Source organism: Artemia franciscana, chromosome 12 (assembly GCF_032884065.1).
Source record: "Artemia franciscana chromosome 12, ASM3288406v1, whole genome shotgun sequence".
Taxonomy (NCBI): domain Eukaryota; kingdom Metazoa; phylum Arthropoda; class Branchiopoda; order Anostraca; family Artemiidae; genus Artemia; species Artemia franciscana.
The window spans coordinates 3,921,527-3,949,295 of record NC_088874.1 but is presented as its reverse complement, the minus strand read 5'-3'; the positions used below and the strand labels follow the sequence as shown (position 1 = coordinate 3,949,295).

At 34.7% G+C, this 27,769-nt stretch overlaps 1 protein-coding gene across 1 annotated transcript in view; it reads right to left on the bottom strand.

Annotated features, from left to right (window-relative positions):
• LOC136033593 (neurocalcin homolog) overlaps positions 1-27,769 on the bottom strand; it is a gene marked incomplete in the record, with an annotated part of 320,318 nt that overhangs the window by 218,159 nt on the left and 74,390 nt on the right. The window contains 1 exon segment of the mRNA XM_065714366.1: positions 5,585-5,685.

The window sequence follows — 27,769 nt, the reverse complement described above, 5'->3', positions numbered from 1 at the left end:
TCCAAGAACAGAAATCAGCACGCAACAAGTTCCATGAATAAATCAGTTTCACTAGGAGAAAAATCACGAATAAGTTTCACGAAGAGAAAAAATTAATAAGCAACAAATTTCACGAACAAAAATCAGCAGATTAGTTCCATAAAGAAAATTAGCACGCAACAAGTTCCATTTTCACTTGCTCTGAATCTCACATCAGAAATGACTAAACTTTATTACAGACATACTTTTTAGAAACGGTTATCCTATTGTCTTAGTTAATAATACAATTAGCCAAAGACTGGCAAGACACTCCCGTCAAATCAAGGATCTTTTACAATGCGAAGCTCCCGCCAAGCCCTCAAATATAATTTACTTTCCATATATTCCAGAAGTCACAACAATTTAAAAAAAAAAGTTTGCACAAAAAAATAATTTTTATATGGTATTACCAATACTTTCGAAATCACGAAGTTCCTAATTTCTGGTAATGATTTTTCCCAGTTACTCGCCAAAGAGGGGTTTATCAAATTCCATGTGATAGTGGCAATTACTATGTTGGCAGAACCCATCAAAATTTGGAAAAACGTATACAACACCACAAAGAAGACATAACTAAAGCTTTAAATTGCAATAGTGTAGAATATTTCTGTTGATTCTTCTTTAAGCAGTCATATAAGCTAGCCATAAAATACCTTTTGATGAAACTTCCCTTATTACCAATGATTTAGGCATAAAACAGGTTGTTCGAGAGGCAATTGAAATTAGAATCAAAATAAATACTAATACTTCTTTAAATAGGGATAAGGGGGAATATTCACTTATTTCCTTATATAATTAAACAAATAAAAACAAGTTTTTTTTCAAATGAAAGTAAGGAGCGACACTAAAACTTAAAACGAACGGAAATTACTCCGTATATGAAAGGGGCTTTTCCTCCCCAACGCCCCGTTCTTTACGCTAAAGTATGACTCTTTCTCTTAACTCTTCTTTTTAAAACAGTAAAAAACTTTAGTGTAAAGAGCGGGGCGTTGAGGAGGAAAAGTTTTTTTCATATACGGAGTAATTTCTGTCCGTTTTAAGTTTTAATGTCGCTCCTTACTTTCATTTAAAAAAACTTGATTTTTTTTGTTTAATTTCTGGACGTTTTTGAATTAATGCATGTTTTGATCTTGGCTCTCCACACATAAATAATTAAAAAGAAATTTGCATATTAATTTTTTTTGGCTAAATGGCTTTTTCATAGTTTTAATCGGAAGATTTTGAGAAAAAAGGAGCGAGGGATGAGGCCTAGTTGCCCTCCAATTTTTTGATTACTTAAAAAGGCACTAACTTAGAATTTTTTACGAATGTTTTCATAAGTAAAAATATACGTAACTTAGGAATTAACTTACGTAGCGAACTTCTGTATTCGTATGTTTTTATTGCGAATATGAAAGGGCTCGCCCCTCGTCGATACCTCGCTCTTTACACTAAAGCTTAAATTTTGTCCCAATTCCTTAAGAATGACCCCTGAATCACAAAGGCCGTAGAATAAGTAGTTGCAATTACTAAAAATACTTTAGCGTAAAGAGCGAGGTATTACGAGGAGGTAAACCCCTAATATGCGTTATAATGTCTGTTTGTTTTCAGTTTTAATGCTGCTCCTCACTTTCAGTAGAAAAAACTTTTCATATTTATTTTTTCATTATTTTTTTAAATAATGCTAGAAAATCCTGCGCCCCCTCCATTGAAAGTCTCTTCCCCCATGGAAAGATCCTCCCACGTAACCCCTCCCCTCAACTCTCCCCCCCCCCAACCAAAAAAAATCCCCCTGAAAACGTCTGTACACTTCCCGGTAACCATTACTATATGTAAACACAGGTAAAAGTTTGTAACTTGCAGCCCCTCCCATGAGGACTGCGGGGGGAGTAAGGCGTCCCTAAAGACATAGTTATTAGGTTTTTCGACTATGGTGAATAAAATGGCTATCTCAGAATTTTGATCCGGTGACTTTTGGGGGGAAATGAGCGTGGGAGGGGCCCTAGGTGCCCTCCAATTTTTTTGGTCACTTAAAAAGGGCACTAAAACTTTTAATTTCCGTTAGAATGAGCCCTTTCGCGACATTTTAGGACCACTGAGTCGATACGATCACCCCCGGGAAAAAAAACAACAAATAAACACGCATCCGTGATTTGTCTTCTGGCAAAAAATGCAAAATTCCACATTTTTGTAGATAGGAGCTCAAAATTTTTGCTATAGGGTTCTCTGATACGTTTAATCTGATAGTGTGATCTTCGTTAAGATCGTATGACTTTTAGGGGATGTTTCCCCCTATTTTCTAAAATGAAGCAAATTTTCTCGTAACTTTTGATGGGTAAGAATAATCTTGATAAAACTTATATATTTAAAATCAGCATTAAAATGCGATTCTTTTGATGTAGCTATAGGTATAAAAATTCCATTTTTTAGAGTTTCGGTTACTATTGAGCCGGGTCGCTCCTTACTACGGTTCGTTACCACGAACTGTTAGAAAATTTGATTAAAATGATTTTACTAATCATATTAAAAAAAAAAAACAGTAAATACTTCTTCTCAACCTGTTACGGATAGACTTTCTAGGCTGGCTGCCAAAAAGGCAAGATTAGCTTTAAGAGCTCGTTCTTATATGTTTTTTATTCCATTTGAATGAATTGTCTTTTTTCACTTCACTTGATCTACCAGTCCTGGTTGACCTTCCTTGAAATAATGATGCTAAGGTTACTTTGAAAATATTTTAGTTTTAAAGATTGCAGTTTAATGTAAGTTATTTTATATTCATTTTTTCTTTTATTTGTTTTGCTGAGGACGGCCCTTGGATATAGGGTCAAAAAATTCATTCAAAGTTGCGTTCCACTGTCTTATATAAAAAGTTTTTCTATCGATCTACTTGTTTTTTATGCATACGCCTGTTAAAAGTTTGGCAAATTAGAAACAACGAAACCTTAAAGTTTCGGGGCAAAATCTTTCCTTTAAGCAGCGCCATTTTTAAAGTAACCATATTCATAGATACAACATTATGATATCAAAATGGGAAAAATACACATGATTTTAACCATAATCAGTTTTAGGCGATACAAATAACTGAAAAATTAACAAAATAAACTTACATTATTGTTCCAGGTTCTTGATTCTGGTTATAATCTCCATGCAACTCACTCCAATAAATTAAGCGCACGTGAGCGTAATCTTAGCACTTATTATCATAGTATATGTTTCCTAAAGGGTCATACGAATGCATCTACGGGTACGAGAAAAGTTTGGTGCGGGATACACGTTACGCTAAAGTTTGGTGGGAATACGACCCTGCACAGCATAAGGAACAAGCTTAAAATATCTTTCAGCTTAAAATATCTTACTGAAACTAACAACTAGAGCACAATTATTACGATCCCTCATTTCAGCACAAATAATTTCATCCCGCTTGCTGAGCCAAAAAAATATTTATATTTTATAGTTTATTCTATTTATATTTTATTATGATAAACTTTATTTTATTTTTATTATCTTTTTGTGTATGTCCCCCAAAAAAGTTAAAAATAAACATATTTTGATCATTGTTAAAATATAACAATTTTTCAAGAAAGGTACTCAGCCTTATAAAAATTAAAGAAAGGGGTAAACACGTGTCAAAAGTTCGGGAAAAAGTGACATAGTATACATTAGTGAGATGATCGAGACACCACAGAATATGTTCTACCGGAAATTTTAAGAAATCATTGAGCAAAAATTTTCAACCACGTGTTCGATGGCACCTTTCAGTACTTGTTTTTTTCTTATTTTACAAAGATTCAAAATATCTTGAGCCCGTCATTAATAATAGCAATCAACAATATGCACACAGGATGTTTCCTTCGTATTTTTCGGACTTCAGCACCAACCATCTATTCGGGCTATTTTCTATTGCTGATTTTATTGGCAACTTGTGAGCAATGGCAAAATATATTTCTTTTTTCAGTGAAAATACTTAAAAAGGATATATTTAAAATATTGGGAGACACAAAACACCATAAGTAGGTGAATAATGCGAAAACACAGGAAAATATAAAACAAATTTTAAAAGTTTTGTGATTTTAGAAGATTTTTCCATCGAGAGGAAAACTTCAAATTGGTATATTAATCGACAATTTACAATCTACAATAATAAATCCCTCCCTTCCTCCCCTAAATTCTGTGCAATGGTGGATTTGGGGAAGGTTGAAAAAGGTGACCCCCCACCCCACCAGAATAAAATTTCAGACAAGAATTTACTGCTAAGCAGATTCATCCTTAAAAGAACAGGATCACATAAGATGTTCAGTCGTTGAGCTTGAAATGTCACTCAGTTGTCACTCAAAATGTCACCCAGTTTATAGGATTGCCTGTCCGTAGTTTTGGCTACAAAACTCCTATTCTATTCCATTTTGAATAAAGTTTCTCACTATAGTCGGATCAAAAAAATAAATCCTTACGCCTGTTAATTTCAACCTTTCAATAAAATTCCTGGAAATATCAAAATTTAAAAACCACGAAAGTTTAAATCTTTTCTTTCTTTCGTAAAGGGAGCATAGAGGGCCCTAAAAAAAAATTCAAAAATCATCTAATTAAACGAGCTTCTCCAGATTTTATACTTTATACTCCCGATTGAAAACTCCTCTGACACAAATTTTCTGTTTCTTTTTGTTCTTTTTATGTTTATTTACTACCTTTTATTCACATCAACCTTGCATATATTATTTTCGTACTTTGTATTTTAATTTTTCTAAACAAAAAAAAAAAAACTTGGGGAAAATAAACCAATGAAAAATAGCTTTGATCCATGTAATGTTGGAGTCTAAAAGCCGACAACGGCGCCTATAATATAACGTAATAACATAACAGATGGCGTTTACAGAGAAATAAGAACTAAGACAAATCTAATCATTGTCTATTCAGTATAGTCGAGCTTTTACTTTTCCCCCAAATAATTTCTTAAATTATTCCTCCGTTATTATTTTTATTGACCAATGGTTTTGACAGAAAACACTGTAAAAAATACAACTTTTTTTTTACTTCTCGAGTCTTAGACTCATACTAAATTTTTGAAAATAACGCATAAGTATCTTGGCCATGTTTGGTTTAAAAAAAAAACAAAAAAAACTGTTATTCTCAGTAAGAGCATTCTCCTTTTATTATCAACTTTAAAAAAAAAATCCAATCAGCATCAAAAAGAGTTATTCATCCGACATTATCAAAATCCTATTTTTCAAAAGGCTATTTCAAGTTAGGCTACATTAATAAGGACAGCTTGAAGCATATTGTTTTCTGAAAACTATATAGATCAATTGCCAATCGACGTTCTAGACGCCATATTTAGCTAGCAAATTTTTTTTTATAATATTAAATGAAATGGAATTAAAAGGAAAAGACTGAAAACGAAAAGGAAAAGAACAATTCTATAATTGTTCTGGTTCAATCCTAAAATGTTAATAAGTTGGATAAGCTGTAGAAAGAAAAAAAAAGAAATTAAAAGGGAAAAATTGATGATTTAATTTTTTTTTATAAAGTTAAATTTTATAGTCTAGAATATCTTTAAATTATAAATAATGAAACGTGAGAAAAAATGACTTACCTGTATGAAGAACAAACTATTCAAATGAAAAAAAAAAACTTGATACTTCACAAGAGTAGAAGTGGGACTATAGCGAGGAAATCCTGGTATGAGTCTGACACCTGCAAGGTCAATAGATACCATAAACACAAGAAACATGAGAATAGCCTATAAAGTAGGAAATTTTGAGGAAGTCGTTAAATTTTCCTCAAGTAGATTTCCTTTTTTAAATACATTTTTCACGTTTTACGACTTTAAATACGCATGTAACATCAAACATAACATAGGTTAATAGTCTACCCCAGTGGTTCATAAACTCTGAGCCACGGTTCCCTGGGTAGCCGCAGTGTCACCATGAGGATGACGATAGATATGCAATAAAACGACTCAAAAATTTGTTGGGATTACTCATTCTCGAAATTTTTAAAATACAAATTTCAGGTTACAGACGAAAATTACAACTTTGAAAACTATAGATAAATGAAAAAGGTATCAATTACTGTTTTTCCTTGTCGTACGAGTTTGTAACTTCCAACGAAACAATATTTTCGTTGCAATATGAAATCTCCTTTGGAAGATCACCTATCAGCATATCAAATGATTCAAGAAATACTTTCAAGCAGATAATATTGAACCCATTTAGACCCAAGGCTCAATCTAAATATACTTATTCAGGAGAAGAATCTCTTATTGAATTGTCTTGCAATAATAAATAGAAAATTAACGTTGAGCAAGAAATGAGGATCATCATACCCAATTTTATTTCGAGATTTGGAAAGTCGTATAGTAAACAGCAAGTCTATCTCTCGTTAGTAATTTCAATAATGAAAATTATATATCGATGTTTAATAAATTCTTTGTTTAGTAAAATTCGATGTTTAATTTATTTTTAAGCTAACCAAACTGCATTAAAGTACACTTTAACAGCATATCAAAACCTGGTTGAATAAATTTGCGCCACGACCAGCCGCTCAAACCAAGGCCGCAGTGGTAGTCCAGATTTAATATGATGTTACCGAAATAGTTAAAATTGGATAAACTAAATACTTAAATAGTATCGTTTTTTTAATTTTCGCTGTAAAATAAATAATCACTTTTTAAAAGATAATTTTTCCTATATCTTAAGAAGGTCAAACAATAAGAAAAAAATACAATATAGTAGAGGAGCCACAGAAAAAAAAATCTGGTTTTTATACGAAGCCGTGACACGAAAACGATTGAGAAGATTTGTTCTATCCTATACTGAGATACATTGTCACAATTTTCCCAGAAAATATTAGAACACTTTCTCAGTTCATTTCTGAGGGCGTCTAAACTTTCTACTCTCAAGAGGTCCAAAGATACTACCAAGAAAAAATCATCCTGGCTGGCAATACTCCAGGTAAGTCGAGATTAATTTCCGTAGCTGCGGGAGGAATTTTTACTCTTTTTTTTACGCTCGATACACTTTTTTATCCTTCACTTTTTGTGTGTAGTATTACAGTGTTGGTAGTGACTTTAATTGTTTTTATTTTTCTTGTTTCTGCTTCATTTGTTTATGTTGATTGTAAGACGGGTTATAAATAAAATTCAATTCAATATAATATAACACATACAATATAATGTGGTGTACATGATATAATACAAACAAAATGTTCTGTAAATAAATAATATAATAAAATGTAACGTATTATAATTATGAGGAAAATTAGAAGTATATTATGCACTAACTAATTTTTCATTCCACTGTGATACTGGGCTAAATAGTCAATAAATAAAAATTCTTGCGATTTTGACAACTAGCCACTTTTATATAAAATTAAGTAGTAAATAAAACCTTTCTCGAAAACCCCGCAATACAACTACGGTCATTTTTGAGGATTAAAATCTCAATTGTCACGCAGATACTATCAAAAAACAGAGGATGGGTGGCCAATACCTCATAAAAGTTGAGAATAAGTTCGGTGGCAACCTTCTCAGTAAACAAGGCAATACGACTCTATTCGTTAGTAAGGGTTCAAAATCTTAATTCTCAGACAGTTTTATGATCCTACGAAACAACAGAAGAGGGATGGCCAATACCTCACAAAAGTCGAGAGTAAGTTCGGTGGCAAACTTCTCAGAAAACACCGCAATACGACTTGATTCGTTACTAAGGGCTCAAAATCTCAATTCTCAGGCAGTTCTAAGATCCTACCAAACAACAGAAGAGGGATGGCCAATACCTCACAAAAGTCGAGAGTAAGTTCGGTGGCGAACTTCTCAGAAAACACCACAATATGACTCTACTCGTTATTGAGGGTTAAAAATCTCAATCCTCAGGTAGTTCTAAGATCCTTAATTGTCAGGCAGTTCCAAAATAATACCAAGAAAAACACAAGATGAGTGGCCAATATCTCATAAAAATCGAAAGTAAGCCCGATGGTTGTGATAAGAGCTTACTACACTTTCTTGCACATGATGCAATACACAAGTACTAATTAATTTTTTAATCCCAACTCCAATAAGAGATAATAAAACAATAATGTCCTGGACACTTTTTAATCGGACATTAAAATACCAAATTGATTCTTATCACGTCGGATATAACTGAATATTAATCAAATTGGTTTAAAACAACCCTGATAATATTTAGATAGGCCAAGTAAAATGAAGTTTGGTTGCTATTGTTTATAATGCTGCGCCCTCTCAAGTGGATAATTCAAAAGACAATATGCTATAAAATATAAATTTAACAAAGGAACAAAAAAAGTGAAAGATAATTTACAAAAAGATTTACATCTTTTTTTAACTGTCAGGTACAGCCAGATGTTTATACAAGAAAAGTTGGTCAACACTCCAAACAACAGGAAAACAACATCAGGGCCAACGCACTAGCGCTGTCTTAGCAAAAAGCCATCTCCCTTCCATGTATTTCTTTTAACAGTTTCAAAAAAAAAATTAAATTTCAAAAAGTTTCTCATCAAATTAAAAAATTACCGACATTTTCAGGAATTAATATCATTGTATTTTCAACAATCAATGTAGTTTCATTAGTCTGATATGCAGTAAATTTTTGTTTACTCCTTTTTTTAGAAAATTCTTTCAAATATGTGTAAAGTCAGTTGGTAAATCATTTTCTAATTTTTTGCTTACTAGATTTTATTCTCGGTAATGTACACATGAATTTCTGGCTAGAGAGTTTATATGTGATAATTTTTGTTCATTTTTTAAGTTTGCCTTGATTACTTTAATTTTTATTCGTTTTAGATTTGATCAAGCAATCACTAGTAATACTTCTTACTTTTAAATTTGATCATTCATTTTAATTTCTGTTCGTTTCAAGCCTCAAAACAAGCTCTTTATTCTTATTTTATTTTTCTTTTATTGACATCAAAATCCTAAATATTTCCCCCACAACAATTTCTGACAAAAACAGACAACTTTTAAGCATCCAGAGAACAAAAAAAAGACTTAATCCATAGAAATAAAGTAGATTGATCGACCGAGCGAGGCGAGTATAACAGAGTGCCTTATCAAATCTCAGAGGGACAAAAATGCCACAGCACCTGTTTGATTACAGTAGCCTATCTGAGAGCTGGTATCAGATAATACAATTATGCACACCCTCCGATTCGACCGAATTAGACCACTGTCTTCACCATGTTATAACCAAGTCTCTAGTTACTCACAATGTATAAGAAATTAATGCTTTCAAAACCATAATAGGCCTACTCAACAGTTACATCGAAAATATTTTCCCGAAAAGACACCCACCCCTCGAAACATGTCCGCGCCATAACGTTCCTCACCCTGTACTTTTGTTATTCCTCATCCCTTGTCTTACCTAGAGGTATGCAAAAAAAATTAATAATACGCAACAAAAACAGAACAGCACATCGCAATAGTACTTCCCACTTTAGTTTTTCTTTGAGATTCCATATTATCTTATTCTTTTTCTTTGTTGATATGATTTTTTCTTCCTATCTTTTTTGCTAATGACTCTGTCTTTTAAATTTATTTCCCATTTTTATTTGAATTTTGGCTTATAGCTCTTGACGTTACCTTGCATTTACATTTGGGACTCGCTTTTTGATTTTTCTTTTTATACATGTATTGACTCAAATACCAATTTGGCCCGTCAGCGCTTGTGATAGTTCCATATTAGGCGTTAATATATTATTCAATGACTAAGGTGACAATTAGTAATAGTCGGACAACTTCAAAGGAGCCGGGAGGAGGGTACTTATTGCCTTGGATAATTCTCAAATTTTATGTATTCATGTTTCTTCCTTTTGAAGAACAGGAGCTAAGAGCTCATATGGCACTTGTGACGAGGTCGGAAGAGCCAAGAGCTCATATAGCAGGAGCTCTAGCAAACTTCTATGAATCAACAGATTGATTTAAAAGGAAAGTCAGAGGCTTGATACCGGTCGGGATTTAAAATAAGAGTTCTGAGACACGAGGTCCTTCTAAATATCAAAATTCATTAAGATCCGATCACCCACTCGTAAGTTAAAAATACCTCATTTTCTAATTTTTCCTCTCCCTTCATCCCCCCCCCAAATGGTCGAATCGGGGAAAACGACTTTATCAAGTCAATTTGTGCAAGTCCCTGACACGCCTACCAATTTTCATCGTCCTAGCACGTCCAGATGCACCGAACTCGCCAAAGCACTGGACCCCCCCCTTAACTCCCCCAAAGAGAGTGAATCCAGTCCGGTTACGTCAATACCGTATCTGCGAATTTTCTCAGGTTCGTAACTAGTGACGGTAACATTAAACTTGATAAATTTTATATATTTTGAATAAGCATTAAAATTCGATTCTTTTGATGTATCCATTGTTATCAAGACTCTGTTTCTTAGAGTTTCGGTTACTATTGAGCCGAATCACTCCTTACTTACAATTTGTTACCACGTACTCTTTGATATCTATTCAAATGTTAGTTTATCGAAAATTTTCTTCTTGTTACGCCAAATTTTTAAGCTGCTGTTCAGATGGTATGAATTATTTTCTAGCGGTACAAATTTAGCCACAAAATTGGTAAAATTTACTTTAAAGCATTGGCAACGCTGATAGGCAATAATGCACGATGACTGATGAGGACTGGAGAACAACATCGGTGAAATTCTTCGCCGAGAAATGATGGCCTTATTCACCCTCAAGCGTCGTCTGCGCTGCAGTGATTTAATTTAATGACATTTGATTGTTCAATGGGAAAGGATTCATGACATTATTTGGAAACATCATGTAAAAATCTGCATCCCGTATTTTCTTATATATTAGATCACCAACTTTTTTTTAATTCAAAAATAAGCAATAAAGCAATGGCATACTAAAATAAAGAGAACTTTCCCTGACAAGAATCATTTCAAGGGGTTACACTTTCAATTACAACAGAAAAAGCAAACCATTTTCTGGAACTAGTAATAAATCGTTCGGAATTTAAGAAATATGACAAATAAGTTTTATGGTTGTCGGCAGACGCTTCGGAATAATAATTTTCTTTTTCTACTTTTGGGTCAATAATATATAGCCGTTCTTTGCAATTTATTCCTCATGACGACACGTAATTGAATTTTGCAAGTCAAATTGACTAAATCAAGAATGGATTTGTTTCTTTTATTTTACTCCTAAATTTATCTGACAATTTTAAATTTTAGACTTATTAATGATCAAGTCAAAAAGTAAGTAATAATAATAACAATAATAATTTATTTATGCCCTCTTTACATACAAAAGATGTACACAGAGGAGTATGAAAAGAAAACTGAGAAATATAAAAATTACACTTCTAATGAAAATATATGACCAAAACACGAATATTACCTTCTTTTAAACTCTCCTGCGTTGTTTCTTTATTAAATAAAAAAAAAGTTTTTCGACTGACAGAAATGAGCAACATTAAAACTTAAAACGAACAGAAATTAGTGCGTATATGAGGACGATTACCCCCTCCTCAGCCACATCACTCTTTAGGCTAAAATTTTTCGTACTTTTATAAAAGCTTCTTACTGTTCTGATTAAAAATACCTTGTGTTTCAAGAACCGTTCTTAAGGAATTGGAACAAAATTCAAACTTTAGCGTAAAGAGCGAGGTGTTGAGGACGGGGCAACCCATCTCATATACGTAATAATTTCTGTTCCTTTAAAGTTTTAATGTTGCTCCTTAATTTCAGTGGAAAAAACTTTCATGGATATATCCTCTAGACAATTCAGTCCTGGTAAAAATTTAAACTGGACAATTACCCTGAACACCTCCACGCGTAAAACTGAGTCAGCAAAAAGAAAGCAAGGAAGCAAAAAGAAAGAAAGCAAAATTTCCCCTAGAAAATTTCCTCCCCATGAAAAATCTCCCCAGGAGAAAATTCGCCTCCCCAGCCGAAAAATGCAAGCATACTTCCCAATAACAAATACTTTACGTAAAAGATGGCCAAAATTACAACTCAAAGACCTTTCCCGAGGGTCTATGAGGGGTCACGTTTTTTCTAAAGGCATAGTTATGCGGCCTTTCAACTATGCAGGACAAAATGGATATCTCAAAATTTTGATTGGACGATTTTGAGAAAAAAGGGCGTGGGAGGGTGCTTGTTGCCCTTCAATATTTTTGTTCACTTAAAAAGGACGCTAGAACTTTTAATTTCCGTTCAAATGAGCCCTCTCCCGATATTCTAGGACCACTGAGTCGATACGATCACCCCTAGGAAAAAACAAACACACATCCGTGATTCTTTTAGCAAAAATACGAAATTCCACATTTTTGTGGGTAGGAGCTTGAAACCAGTAGAGTCGGGTTTTCTGATACGTTGAATCTGATGGTGTAATTTTCGCGTAGGTTCTATGACTTTTACAAGATGTTTCCCCATTAAAAAAAAATAAAAAAGGCAAATTTTCTCAGGCTCGTAACCTTTGATGGGTAAGACTAAACTTAATGAAATTTATATATTTGGAATCAGTATAATATCCCAATTCTTTTGATATGTCGATTGGTACCAAAATTCCGTTTTTAGAGTTTCGGTTACTATTGTGCCAGGTCGCTCCTTACAGATGGTTGTTTGATTAAGTCGATACGGCTCAGGCGATTCAACAAGGAAATTATTACATGGTATAACCCTTTGTTAAAATTTTGAAAATCCACTGTCAATTCTGGAAGCGATGTGTTTAGTTTTCAGTAAAGCGCAAACGGTATCCTTTTTTCGGGAGGTTTGAAAGGCGCTGCAGCCCAGCTCATATGTGTTGCAATTTATTTTGTTTAAAGTTTGAATTCAGTATTAAATTAGGCTTCCATTTGTTTTAGCGTTCATTTTGCCACTCATACCCATTTTTGCTTGCTTCCTATACCCATATCCATTTTTGCTTGCTTCCAGTTGACTTTTCAGATAACTATTTCTACTCATTTAAGGTTTTAGTATCCGTTTAACTTTTCTTTAAAGCCCTTTTTACTTAATAACTAAACAAGATCAGCAGATAATGGTAAGACAAATTTCCTCTTTTTACAAGTGTGATAACTTTAGAAGAAAGCTGAGACCAATAAATAAGAGCATTACGATGTTTTTTTTTATAGAATTATGGCTCTATAGAGGAATCAATCCTACCAAAATGTCAAAAAGGGATTGATTGATTTTAAAGCTCAATCCTCCCCTTCATGGATAGTGTGAGGGCAATATTTTAATCCGTGTTTTCATAAAAGAGACACCCCGTAGCATAAATAGAGGAGTTACGAAGGAAATGTTAAAAGGGAAGGAAGCAACAGAATTTTGGCAACTGGTAAATTATTTTTGCCAACTCAGGTCGATATTTCGATGTAATTCCGGTAAAATCAAAATGAGATCGACAAAATTGTGGCAAAAAAAAAAAAACGCTGACAGACTAAATATTTTACAATCTGTTCAATCACATTATGAGAGGGGTTTCCCCCTCCTTGACATCTCTCTCAAGAGAAATGATTTAAAGCCGAATTTCATGATTGAACTGGGGGAGAGCCAGCATTTAATATTCCGGTGTAAAAAGAATTGCTTTCAAGGATATTAGAATTCATGCTGATTTGCAAAATCATACGCTAAAGATCGATCTGGCCACAAAACTGAGAACTGCAAAATACCTTTAAAGAGAATACGTGATACGAAAACGAAATTTGACATTGGAAATCTTTTAGGCTCCAATGACACTGAGAATTTTCAGTTCGCCTTGAATCAATAATTTTATAGCAAAATAGAAATCTTAGAATAGCCCAATTGTTCAAATGCAAAAGCACATATGTTAACCTTATATTCACGGCAAAATTCTGACTCAATGTTTAAGGTTTTATCCGTTTTTTTTCTGAGGCCTTACCATTATTTTTAGCTAGCAACTTTATCAACGATTGTAATTACGTGAGCTAGAGGCACATTCACAATGAGACCTAATTAAAGCCGAGATTTAGCCAGTTCTAATTGTAGCCAGTCAGAATTATTTGATTGGTTGAAAAATTTTCTGAAAAATTCTGATTGGCTCAAATTAGTAAAAGCTAAATTACGATATTATTAAAATTCCAATGTGAATGGGCCTTAAAAAATTGTTAGCTAGCACTGTTAGAGAACGTTGTATAATTCGAAGCCAAATATTCAACAAGAGCTAAGAGCTCATATGGCACTTGTGACGAGGCAAGAAGAGCTAAGAGCCAAGAGCTCATATGGTATGAGCTTTAACAAAATTCTAAGAACCAATAGATTGATTTAAAAGGAAAATCAGAGGCTTAATGCCGGTCAGGATTTAAAATAAGAGCACTGAGTCACGATGTCCTTCTAAATATCAAAATTCATTAAGATCCGATCACCCACTCGTAAGTTATAAATACCTCATTTTTTCTAATTTTTCCTCTCCCTTTAGCACCCAGATGGTCGAATCTGGGAAAACGGCTTTATCAAGTCAATTTGTGCAGCTCCCTGACACGGCTACCAATTTTCATCGTCCTAGCACGTCCAGAAGCACCAAACTCGCCAAATCACTGAGCCCCTCCCCCCAACTCCCGCAAAAAGAGCGAATCCAGTACGGCTATGTCAATCACGTATCAAGGACATTTGCTTATTCTATCCACCAAGCTTCGTCCCGATTCCTCCACTCCAAGTGTTTTCCAAGATTTCCCCCTCCAACTCCCCCCAATGTCAAAAGATCTGGTCAGGATTTGAAATAAAAGCTCTGAGACATGAATTCCTTCTAAATATCAAATTTCATTAAGATCCGATCACCGATTCGTAAGATAAAAATACCCCAATTTTCACGTTTTCCAAGAATTCCGGTTTCCCCCTCCAACTCCCCCCAATGTCACAGGATCTAGTCGGAATTTAAAATTAGAGCTTTAAAGCACAAGATCCTTCTAAATATCAAATTTCATTAAGATCTGGTCACCCTTTCGTAAGTTACAAATACCTCATTTTTCCAAATTACCCCCCCCCCCAACTCCACCAAAGAGAGCAGATCCGGTCCGGTTATGTCTGTCACGTATCTTAGATAGGTTTTTATTCTTCCCATCCAGTTTCATCCTGATCTCTCCGCTTTAAGTATTTTCTAAGATTTCCGGTCTCCTCCCCAACTGCCCCCCAATGACGCTGGATCCGGTTGAGATTTAAAATAAGAATTCTGAATAACGAGGTCCTTCTAAATATGAAGTTTCATGAAGATCCGATCACTCCTTCGTAAGTTAAAAATACGTCATTTTTTCTAATTTTTCAGAACTAGCCCCCCCCCCATAGAGCGGATCCGTTCCAATTATATAAATCACGTATCTAAGACATCTGCTTATTTTCCCCACCAAGTTTCATCCCGATCCCTCCAATCTAAGCGTTTCCCACGATTTTATGTTTCCCCCAAACTCCCCCCAATGTCACCAGATCCGGTCGGGATTTAAAATAAGAGCTTTGAGACCCGATATCCTTCTAAATATCAAATTTCATTGAGATCCGATCACCCGTTCGTAAGTTAAAAATATGTCATTTTTTCAAATTTTTCAGAATTAACCCTCCCCCCAAACTACCCCAAAGAGAGCGAATCCGTTCCGGTTATGTCAATCATGTATCTAGGACTTGTGCTTATTTTTCCCACCAAGTTTCATCCCTATCCCTCCACTCTAAGTGTTTTCCAAGATTTTAGGTTTCCCCCTTCCAACCCCCCAATGTCACCAGATCCTTTCGGGACTTAACAGCTCTGAGACACGATATCCTTCCAAACATCAAATTTCATTAAGATCTGATCAACCGTTCGAAAGTTAAAAATATTTCATTTTTTCTATTTTTTCCGAATTAACCACCCCGCCCCCACTCCCCGCCCCCACATGGTCAAATCGGGAAAACGATTATTTCTAATTTAATCTGGTCCGGTCCCTGATATGCCTGCCAAATTTCATCGTCCTAGCTTACCTGGAAGTGCCTAAAGTAGCAAAATCGGGACCGACAGACCGACAGAATTTGCGATTGATATATGTCACTTGGTTAATACCAAGTGCCATAAAAACCGATAACGCAACATAGCAGGATGACCAGTTTCTACGCTTCAGAATTGATAGATAATCCTTGACTGTACGTCTTTCTCAGAATCAGCAAAATCTTTTGTTTTTTCCTTTTAAAAACTTTAAAAGATAAGCTAGCATTTTAGGCTGCGTTGGATAAACTAACCCCTACTATAATTAAATAAAACCAAGCTTTTCTGATAAAGATCGAACTTAAAACTTAAAAGGAAAAAAATAATTATTGCTTCACAGCCTATGCCACCGAGTGAATCAGCCTTAGAGCTTTACTGAAAACGCAAAATCCATACATAAGAATCAATGCTTTACTTTTAGACGGTAAAAAATCCAAAAGGGCTTTATGTTTCAACTATACAAAAAACACAATGTTTGCATTTTCAATAAAAAAAAAACGTAGATACGAGCATTAACTTTCAAATGAGCCATTAATCATCTCTCTAGGGTCTCTATAACCCACTTGCACCAAGGAAAAGGGGAGAAACACAAATCACAACTACCCATGTAAAAAACCGATTTATTTTAATATAGAGGGGGTGGGGCTTAAAACCTCTAGTCCAAGGTTTTCAATGACGGTGATTTCAATGGTGCATTTAATGATTTCATTAAATATGTTTTTTAATACCAAGTATTTGTTTTCACAATTATAAATTATTATTTCTTTTATGAATTTGAGTATCTCCTTTGCAAATTTCAGTTTAATTTTACCCACTATAAGAAAGACACTTGTTTGAAACATTTTTTTTTTATTCGGTTTCATAGAAACATATAGATATTAATGCCTAACTTAATCTTCTATTTTAAACTTAAATCTGAGCCGTCGCACGTTGGGGTATGCTTTTCACAACACGGTTTCTTCAGAAGCAAGTTTTTAAGCTTTCGGTTACTATGGGTAACTTTTGGTTACAGTGATTTGCTCTTCCCAAGGCTGCAGCTATTTCTACAGCTATGACTAGGCTTATGCTGATATCTAGTGAAAGCAAAACATCCCTTTTTCTGATACTATTAGACTAGAAGGAGCATGCGCAGATTGTATTGGGCTCAGACAAGTTGGTACTGCAGTAATTTGTTAGTAACTGCAGCACTACAGATTGTTTCCCGAACGTGTACTTTAAAACTAGTAAACCAGTACTTAACTGAGAACACAAAACCCTTCCATATTAAAATGTCATTCTAGGAGTCGAAGCGGTCTACTGGAAACAACATACTAATCTATAACGCTTCCCATAACCTTTTACCAGCCATCAGTTTCTTTCCGACAACATCGATAACTTTTAGCGTGAAACTTCGCATACTTTAAAAATTCAAGCAGAAAAAATGTCTCCCCTCTACATTTTGAAAAATACATTTGCCTCCCTCTCTGAAATTTCTTAGAATTGACGCCACAGGATTGAGGTCAACACCAGCTTTCATATTAGCAATTATTTGTCTAGGAATTATAACAAAGGATCAATTCACTCGTTTCATCCAAAACAAAGAAAATGACAGGAAAATGACAAAGAAAGGAAAATATTCATTTTTAAAATAATAACTACTTAGCTTCTTGATATTATTTTAGTTCAATCGTTAAAAAAGAAGACAAATTATAGGACAAATATACAAGAACCTTTCCTTGCATAAATTTTGCCACAGTCGTACCTGAAATTAATAAATAAAAAGAAAAAAGATTTGGGAAAGAAATTTTGTCTGATAATTACAACAACTTAATCAAAGACAATGTCTTCTATGTCACTTTTCTGCTCTCTTTGATTTATGAATTTAATCGATTCATTCAGTTAACCAGTATGGTTTATGAGAGTCGATACTAGCCCAGCGTCCCAATGCGCTACAATTGTACCGTTTCGGGTATAATTTAGAGGCCTAGATGCCATGCGGTACATTTGGACATTTCAAGGAAATATCCAACATTTCGGGTACATTAGAGCTGTTTTAGCGGGGTGAAGTTTTTTTCTAATTTTCAAAACTCTTTCAGCTGCCTCTTAGTGAGTCAAGCAAAAACAGTACCGTAGTCGACGAGACATAGAAGGAAATCTCAGCGAGTTTCAAATTAAGCATCAGACGAGAAATGGTGCTCAGAAAACGGTTTCCAGGAGAGAATGAAGAGATTAGTGGGCAAAAATGTTGCTCGCCCTTTGGTTTATTCTAGTATCTTGTCTCTGAAATGGAAACTGAAGCAGAACTTCAATGTGTTACAGAGCATCGTTTGGGTACAATTTGGCCAGAAAAGAGGTATAATTTATCTCAAAGCGTTAATAACGCTGTACCAATGCCGTCAGAGCTTCAACTAAGCAAAAATGAGTATTTAAAATTTCCCCAACTTTTTTCCCACTGACCTCCACAAATGACAGTCATCACTATTGATTCCCAATTTTGAAGAAACTGTTTCTAGATATTAATTTAGCAAGTAGGTTGACTACTAACAAGGAAATGCCATCATTCGTGTGGAAAAACTGACTGTATATCATTCCCTCATAGACTACTAAGTTGACAACGTCAGACATACTCCAAAACATTAATTTGCCAAAAAACCTTACTATGAAAATAGACTTCGTCAAATTACTTACTCCCAAAGAAACAGTCAAGGCAGGAGGCTAGGAATTAGTCTTAGTAGTCACAATAGTCATGGTGTTTGACTTGGGTTTTGCCAAAGAATTTATGTACTAGGTTAACACGACAGCGTTGAATTAGTAAAGAGCAATTTGTCTCTCGCATCTTTTTCTTCTCATATCTTTTAGGACGAATAATCGTACAAGAGTGAAAAGCAAAGAAAAAAAAGTATGTTCAAAGATATAAAAGAAAAATAAACCTTTCTAAGTACCGTACTAAATGAATAAATAAATAAATAGTACTTCAATAGAAAAAAACAACCTGAAGACTAAACGACCCCCCTTGAAAACGGAAAGCAAGAGGGTGACTGAATCTCGAAACATAAAAACATAAATGAAAAGACTATTCAAAAAAATTAAATTTGACACATTTGTTTGTTAACATTCATAATTCTACGGTTCCAGTGGTTTTATTTAATTTTTACAATATTAAAGTAGTTTTGTTCTTTATTGTGCCCAAGTCATCCCGTAGTTAAACTTGTTCATAGGAAAAGGAGGATTTATGAATGATGTATATCATTTTTTCATATTGAAGCCTCACTTGTATTGCCGAAATTGCCTTGAAAAGCTTATATCAATACTCATTTGTTCCCAAATATGATTACGTATTTGCATCTTCTGCTGGATCTGAAATACAGATAGGGAAAATGCTCTTCCAAGATCTTTTCGAATTTCAAAATTATATTCTAAATTTATTAAAAGGACACCAAATCAACAAGTAGCTTATTTTAACAAAAACTCCATAAATAGATTTTAGTAGAAAGTTGGACATGTTATACTTTATCAGAATCGGGATCGTGCATAGATTTTGGTCTAGATAATTGCCGGGGCAGGACAGGTCTTCTATATCTAGATCACTCTATATCAAGAGTCTTCGAGCTCGCTGATGACACATCTATGATTTACAGTGGAATGTAGAAGTCCAAAACTAAAGATGGCAGGTAGATAATTTTAAAATGATGTTTAGTTTTCACCAAAGATAGTATTTAAGCGATTTCGAAGTAAGAAATTACAGATCTGAAGCTAAAATTCTATTTTGACCGTCTTCAAAGTGAGTATCCAAAATACAGGTTCTAAAAAGACTTCCAATTTCTATTAAAGTATGTTTCAAATGACAGCTTCCACGCCATCAAGTAGCATATTGAGTAGAGTACTAATTAACCCCACAAACCTTGCATTGAAAATATTTCAACATAGGCTACTGAAAAAAAAAACTAAGAAGTCAGCCTACTAAAGCTCAAATTGAGTGTTAGTCTAGAAATAAATCCTTGTTTGAAAACTGACATAAAATACGAACGTTTTGTACAGATAGGGCCATTTTTTGCACTAAAAACGCTACGTATGTCTGGCCCGTAAAGGGAGAGGCAGCTGAGTGGGATTTAAAGTAAAAGGAGAACTTATAAAGTCTTTAAAAAATTTAAATAGCCTCATTAAAACTCAAAACAATTAGAAATTAAGTCAGATAAAAAGTAAAGCTTAAATGGAACCCCAAATAGGCTAAAAAGAATGGAGAAATGAGACCCGAAATGAACAGGAATTACACCAAACCATGACGTCAAAGCTACAAATACATATAAAACACAACAAATAAGTATAGCGTTGGCACCCCTCTCAAAACCCCCGCCCTTAAAAGCTTGGGTGAAATTTGAGCTTTGTCGGAAACAAACTTTACTTTGAGCCCCCCAAACACGAGTAGAGACGAATATCATTTTTGATTTTCTGAAAACGAAATATATTTTGAACAGTTACTGCTTTTCTTTTATCAATAAACGTAAAATCTAAAACTAACTCTAAAACTTCTATGATGTACTTTTTTTCGGTTTCGTTAAAAAAAAAAGTCATGAAATTATATCGGTACTATCTTCATCTTAAATTCATTCCTTTCTTATGTATAGAAAATTAACTGACAAAATCAAGCGTTTGATCAACTGACAAAATCAAGAGTTTGATTTAAGCAATCTGTTCTGTTTTCAGTAAAGCACAAATTGCGTTCAAGTCTGTCAGGGAGTTTAAGGGAGAGGGAAATGTCATAAATTTTTGGTAATTTCTTTTCAATGCATTCCGGGGGCAAAGCTTTGATTCTATCAAACATTTATTTTCCATGCCATCGATTTTGGTTTATTTGCTAGAAAATGGTAAAGGTTCAGGAAAATTAGGTAATATTTTGGAAAGCTATCCCTAAATATTATTTAAGACAAAATGGTTTTCCACTTGCCCTTGAGAAACGGCCTACGGTGTGTGTTGAAAGGTGTCTTTCACAGTCTTTATCAGAGGAGACGATTTGAAGTTGTTCTCTGTGGACAGTTCCGTTAAAGAAGGAAGCGATCAATTTCAAATTGAAGTTAGACTGAAAGCCAAAATAGCTTAAGTTGTGTGAGAGTTCCCTGGCCCTAAGGCCGGAACATCTTTTCGGTCTATTAAAAAGGGCAATCTAGGAATCCAAAAAGAAGAGTTTCGTCATGAGGTGCTGCCATCTACTGTTACTAGTGTTTCTGTTCACGATTTCCATTGAGTTTGTCGCTACCATTTCTGCGTTAGGGAGCGAGAAAGAGGAAATACAAAAGTGCATGGAAATAAAATCAACTTTTGAACCAACTAAAATAGATTTTTTAATCAAGCTGATCAAAATTCATGGCGTCGTTCTGTAGCGGCGCAGTATTTTTTTAGCTTCAAAAATTATTTCATGAGATACATGATTTTGAAAATTTCGAAAAATTTACCAATTCAATGTTGACAAAATCAAATGCCAAAATGAGCATGGTCCCGAAAGAGATTAGATAGTGACTCTGTCCAAACACGAACTAAGTTCTTTTATCGGGCGAGATAGAGCTTGGTCGGTAGAAAGAACAGTGCTTATTTGTCGGGTAATTGAGCCATGTCCTGATTTTGGAAACAAATGTGCAAGGTGCTTTTAGCCCTCCTCAATTGCGAACTGAATGGTAGGTAGGTAAAACCTTGTTTAAATCAGAAAACATGCAATGACTTTTAATCTGGACAACTGGGGACACGAAGTGGGCTCGTGGTGCTCCAATAGTCCCTTTCCTCCTGCCAATTTACTTGTTAGCCGTAAAATAGGCCTTTAATCCCTTGTTTGAAATAGTATTGCGCAAGGATTTACAATCTACATTATGGAGGCATAAAGCAGACTCCCAGCCATTCCAACGAACCCCCTGCTCCTCCCATCGTCTACTTTTTAAGACGAAAGGCAGGACTTTGAGAACATTATTCTACGGACCATGAGCATCACTTTCCATGACCACCTTTCAAACGAAGGGGTCAGTGTTTTTGTTCCCAATCGGCTTGAAACATATGCTGCAAGTATAAAGAGCTAATGAAATAGGAGAATGATGATTTTCATAGACGTGTGCTCCTTCTTCGACCTTTGCAAGATATTTACTAAGTAGCACGATTTGCTTATAGCTTGTACCTTCGTGGGCCAGTTCCTTCGGCCAAGCGAGCATATGAGATGGGTTTTCAGCACCGTGCACAACTGCTAAGCCCCCCATACCTTCTAAACCAAAGGGCCAGGATTCGCTTGAAATATGATAGGCTCGTAGCCACAGTCAAAGAGACTTACCTAAGGAAATTTTTAAACCACTAGCACGCAACTGCTAAGCCCCCCATACCTTCTAAACCAAAGGGCCAGCATTCGCTTGAAATATGATAGGCTCGTAGCCACAGTCAAAGAGACTTACCTAAGGAAATTTTTAAACCACTAGCACGCAACTGCTAAGCCCCCCATACCTTCTAAACCAAAGGGCCAGCATTCGCTTGAAATATGATAGGCTCGTAGCCACAGTCAAAGAGACTTACCTAAGGAAATTTTTAAACCACTAGCACGCAACTGCTAAGCCCCCCATACCTTCTAAACCAAAGGGCCAGCATTCGCTTGAAATATGATAGGCTCGTAGCCACAGTCAAAGAGACTTACCTAAGGAAATTTTTAAACCACTAGCACGCAAGGTCAAGCCACTAAAAGACTTCGAAGTTACAAAAGTCGAAAATTCCCCAAACCATGAAACTTTGAAGCCTGATAGTGCCTGGACGGTAAAGGTCAGCAATTTGGTATTTCTTGAACAAGGTCTCCTTGGCTAAAGGTACCTAACTAATTCAAGTGCAAAACAGCAGTTTTGATTTTTCGAACCCTTACCAAGTAAGCTACTGTAGAAGTGACCAATCACATGCGATCAATCTAAAAAAAGTTCAATAAAACACTTGTCAACTCTGGGCTTTGTCTACCATACTACAGTCTACCACTCGTTGACTTGGCAGTTTTGCTGCATTCCGCAACTTGGCCCAAATTTGTTCCTTGGTTGAAGTTTCAAGAAGAGGGGATTAAACTAAGAGGTCAAAACCACAATTAATTTTCAATACTCCTTAAGGATAGAGATGGGCCATCATTTTCTAAGACAAATCCTGGGCCTAGCAACAATCTGTGAACCATAGAAGATGTACCTTCCCCCCACTCCCAAATCTGTTACAAAGGACCTCCTCTGGAACAATACTCCCATTTCTTCCTCCCCCACACTAACACAAATTCCTGCATGCAATCCTGCCTTTAAGAATTATCAGATGGCTGGCATGTGCCTAATGATAGGACCATCAGGACCTGACCCCCTGAATCCCAAAATTTTCTCAATGAGAAAACATATTTGCAATATAATAAATACCGCCAATTTATTATTATTCCTTCAGATATATACACCTCCACTACACCCCTCCCCATAAATCTGTGACTCCCTAAAAAAATGTGCATATGCATGGTAAGAGGATATTTTTGAATTAGAATAGAATAGTTGTGGGCATCAAGTCATGGTTAATTGTATAAAAAGCCAAGACAGATAGTCCAACTGAGTGAGAAGCAAATTTGGCATTAATTCCTCAAAGAAGGTCTTGTTATACTAATCGCTTTCTACTTGAGAAAATAATAAAAGAAATAGTCAGATTCACAGCAGTATTCCGTTTTGACAATTTACTCAAAACCAATCCGAAACAACTTCATGTGCGATATAACTAAACTGGCATTTCCAAACTGATTCCTATTCTTTTCTGGATCTTAGAAGAAAAATCTCCGGAAAAAAAATAAACAACATTCGTCTCAAACTCTTTTCACCAACTTTATGGCTTCTCTTAGAAATAAACTGAAGATTAGGGAGAAAAAAGGGTGTGGTAGATGACTTCACTAAAATTTACGCTTTCTTGGGAAACTGGGTCATAAAGGGAGAATGGGGGTCGGTTCTTCCTATTCGAAAACAAGAGGGGAACACTCACTGAGATTTACAGTAGTTTCCTGTAAAACTGTTAACCCAAAAAACTATCCAATGCAATTCCTGGGTGACACAACGAAACTGAAAAGTCCAAACCGAAGCCTATTCTAAGCAGGATCTGAGAAAAAAAGGACCAGAAAACAATGATAAGCAACGCTTGGCTTGTGCGCTGCCTTTTGGTTCCATCAAAGAACGAACAAGAAATTAAAATATTAAAATAAAATTAAAAAGACTGGGTGCCATATTTGTTAAGCTTTGGGTTACTTGTCAGGAAATCCCCCTTTTCAGCCATATTTTCCAAAAATTACCTCTAACTGGCAACTCTGAAATAATCCGAGTTACATGTTCAGAAGAAGCAGACAACTTAGATATTTCTTTGCTCATAGAAACATAAAAGATAATCTTTTCCTTTTTTCCAGAATTTAAATAATGCCTGATATTTTTTACATACTTTAACTAGTTATATTATCAAGCGGATTGTAAATCAATGATTTGGATCACTAATAAATAAAATTACATATTTGGAACCAGCATGGAAAGTAAGACCTTATTTTGCTATTTAGACAGAGCAAATTTACTTTTTAATACCTTTTCCTATATCATAGTAGCCCCCCCCCCCTCTTGCACATTATAATATAGCCTACTCCAAAGATGGAATTTCAGATTTCTTTACTTTGAATAAACCAAAAACACAGTTTAAAGTCATTAAGACATTTTCAGAATTCTCAGGATTAAGATCATGAAAAGACTTTTGGGGGTTTTGAAAATGTCTAGATGACTTTAAACTGGGTTTTTTGGATAATTGAAAGAAAGGAAAATCCGAAATTCGATTTTCGGCAGACATGAGGGTATGCAAGACGGGAGACAGTATATTCCTAAATTGCCTCCCAGATTCAACGCTTATTTACTTTTTTTTCAGTTATAGAGAGCCACGGTTTCCTTTAAAGTTCCAGCTAGTGTTCCAACCCTTGAGCAAACATAAGATGAAAGGCGGAGCAATGATACCCGTAGTTTCTAAAGAGACCATAAAAGTATAACAACAAAAAAGTGGTTAGGTCGGGGACCGATGTTCTTTTTGTGGCAGGAAATGCCAATTTGTTGTAAGGCGATCTTTTTCATGATTTTGAAAGAGCTAGAACTTTTAAATTACGTCTAAATGAGCCCTCTTGTGATGATATATGACCTCTGGTTAAAAACAGTAACCCCTGAAAAAATCTCTAGTAAAAGGTTATCGAGTATTAAAAATTACTTGGCTGTCTCTGAAAATACACTCTCGTGTATTGTGGCTCTATTTGAGCCAGAAATGACAGTTTACTACACCAGATGGCAGAGCACGGTACTTTTCTGGCAAGGTCTTTTTATTGCCTTAAAATGCGAGTACACATGTTCATTTCCATTTAAATGAGCCCATCCAGTATTCTAAGGCCACTTGTACGATATGGTCGTTCCTGGGAAAAAAGGAAAAAACAAGGAAGATACATCAGTACTATTCATTCAAAAATGTGATTTTCCGTCTTGTTTAAGGTAGATGACAATAAATCTTCAGCGAAAGGTTATCGAAAATAGAGAATTCAACGGTGACTTTTAATTTCAATTTGGTGTCAAGTTTGAGGGGTTAGTGGCTCGTTTTTGAAAATTCTAAAAAAGTTTCCTAATTATAAATTACTATTTCGCTGAATCTGAATACAATTTACTATTTCTAGATTAGTTTCAATTAGGAAATTTTTCGTTCAAAACGGTTTTGTTAAAAACAGATTTTTTTAGTTTCATTTAGTATGGACTGTGGTTCGCTCTTCACTACTGCTGCAACCATAAAACCAGAACTTCCAGTCGTAAAGACTATACACCCTCTCGAAAACGATCTGGTATTCACAGTCATTCTCAACCACCGAAGAAAAGAAGAAAGGAAGAAAAAATAGTAATAATAAGAAAGTGATCCGAGAAAGCAAACAAAACTGATGATTAAAGGACTCCTAGGAATCAGTAGTTAAAGTTTCACGACAGCGTATAAACAAACATATAAAATACGGCTTCGATCAAATTAATGAATGCACTACTTTTAGAGACGAAAAGAGAGGTACTGTGTTCAGAAACAAGGATAAAGACATGAAAAAAAGGACACATTTTTGGGAAATATTTCGTCTGCTACATATTCTATACTGTCGGCTTTATTTTATTTTAATCTTTCTACCACTTTTGTACCCCAATAAAAAAATTATCCGAAAATTTGAAGAGGGGGTGTTTTTGCAAAGATTGCTGAGGGAAGCAAAACCTAATAAGACATTAATTATTGTCAAATCTTACCATGTCATATTCGCGAATAGTGGCTTTTTTGTGATACTGTGTATTATTTTGTTCGGTGTTTTGTAGTTTTTTTTTAGTAGTTTTTAGTCTTCTGTGGTCCTTTCGTAATGTTTTTTCGCAGTTATGTGTAGGATTTTGTTTAAGGTCTTATGATTTTTCCGTCTCTTTTTCATATATATATATATATATATATATATATATATATATATATATATATATATATATATATATATATATATATATATATAACGATACTTCAGTGAAATGTTGTGAATACGCTAACGTTATTCATGGAGTTGTACATCAAGTTATTCATTTTAAAGATGTCCAAACCTATTTCACGGGTGACAAAACTAAACTGACATTTCCCAACCCCTTTTCTTGTCTGAACCTGAGAAGAAAATGTTACGTGAAAATAACTAACAATATTCTCCTCTTCACTTTTAACTACTTTTATGGAAAAGTGTGAGAAGGAGAATGGCAAGATCTAAAGATATGTGATCAAAGAAGAGTAAAAAGAAATATAATGGTAAGCAAAATGGTAGTTCGAACTTTATACAAATTTTACTAGATATTGAGGTTTTGGGTCCAAGAAATGAACAAAAAGGCAGGAGAAAAAACGCAAAAATTGGAAAGAAATCTTCTATAAGTCAGAGGTTGGTTTCAACCGGAGTCTGAAGTGAAGCAAGATTGTGTCCCATACCATGTGATGTTGAATCACTTTTGTGAGTTTAACTTCTAAATGACGCTGAATAATGCTAGCAACATAGGGTTACCCTGGGAACGTAGCCTAAACGATGCAGATGATCATTGTCACTTGGAACAGTAGAGGAGTATATATCAATTCACGTTAGTTGTAATAACAAAGCCGAAAAATAAGGTCTTAAAAAATACAGAATATTTTAGGAAAGATAGGCTAGATTTTTTCCAAGAGAATAGTTGGCAGAATTGTTTCAAGAATAGAGAGCATTGACTTGAATTTCCATTCACATACTAAGCTATTTTTCTAAAACATATGAGAAAATTGGCTGCTGAGACGATTATTTTGAAACTATGAACAACAAAGGGGAGGTAAACGAATAGATAGGTCTTTAAGCAGATATTCTGCCTACATTTTTGAAGTTGGAATCGAATAAACATATATCTGAAAGCAAAAAAAAACTGCAAAAGAAAAAGCTGGTTCACGATAGCACCACACCCAAAGATTGAACTGTTCCGAGATAGACCTTTCTAAAGCTTCGACTTGCAGCAAAAACTGCCATTCCCCTTAATGCCAAAGACCATAATAGGATAGGTAACTGAAATTAAAACGTAGAAATTAGAGAGAAAATGTAGCATCGTATTATTTCCGTAAAAGAGAATAATTTTTCTCCCTAAAACAAGATAAATGCCTTAATCAATGCTCAACTCTAGAGAAACATGTCGTTATTGTCGACAGAGAAAACACCTTATTAAAAACACGAGAGAGGAAGCACTTCATTATCGTCGGTGTCTCTGAAATCATTGCAAATATGCGGTCTTTCCAAAGAACAGGTGGAAATTTATCAAACAAAGTTTTAATTTGAGTAAA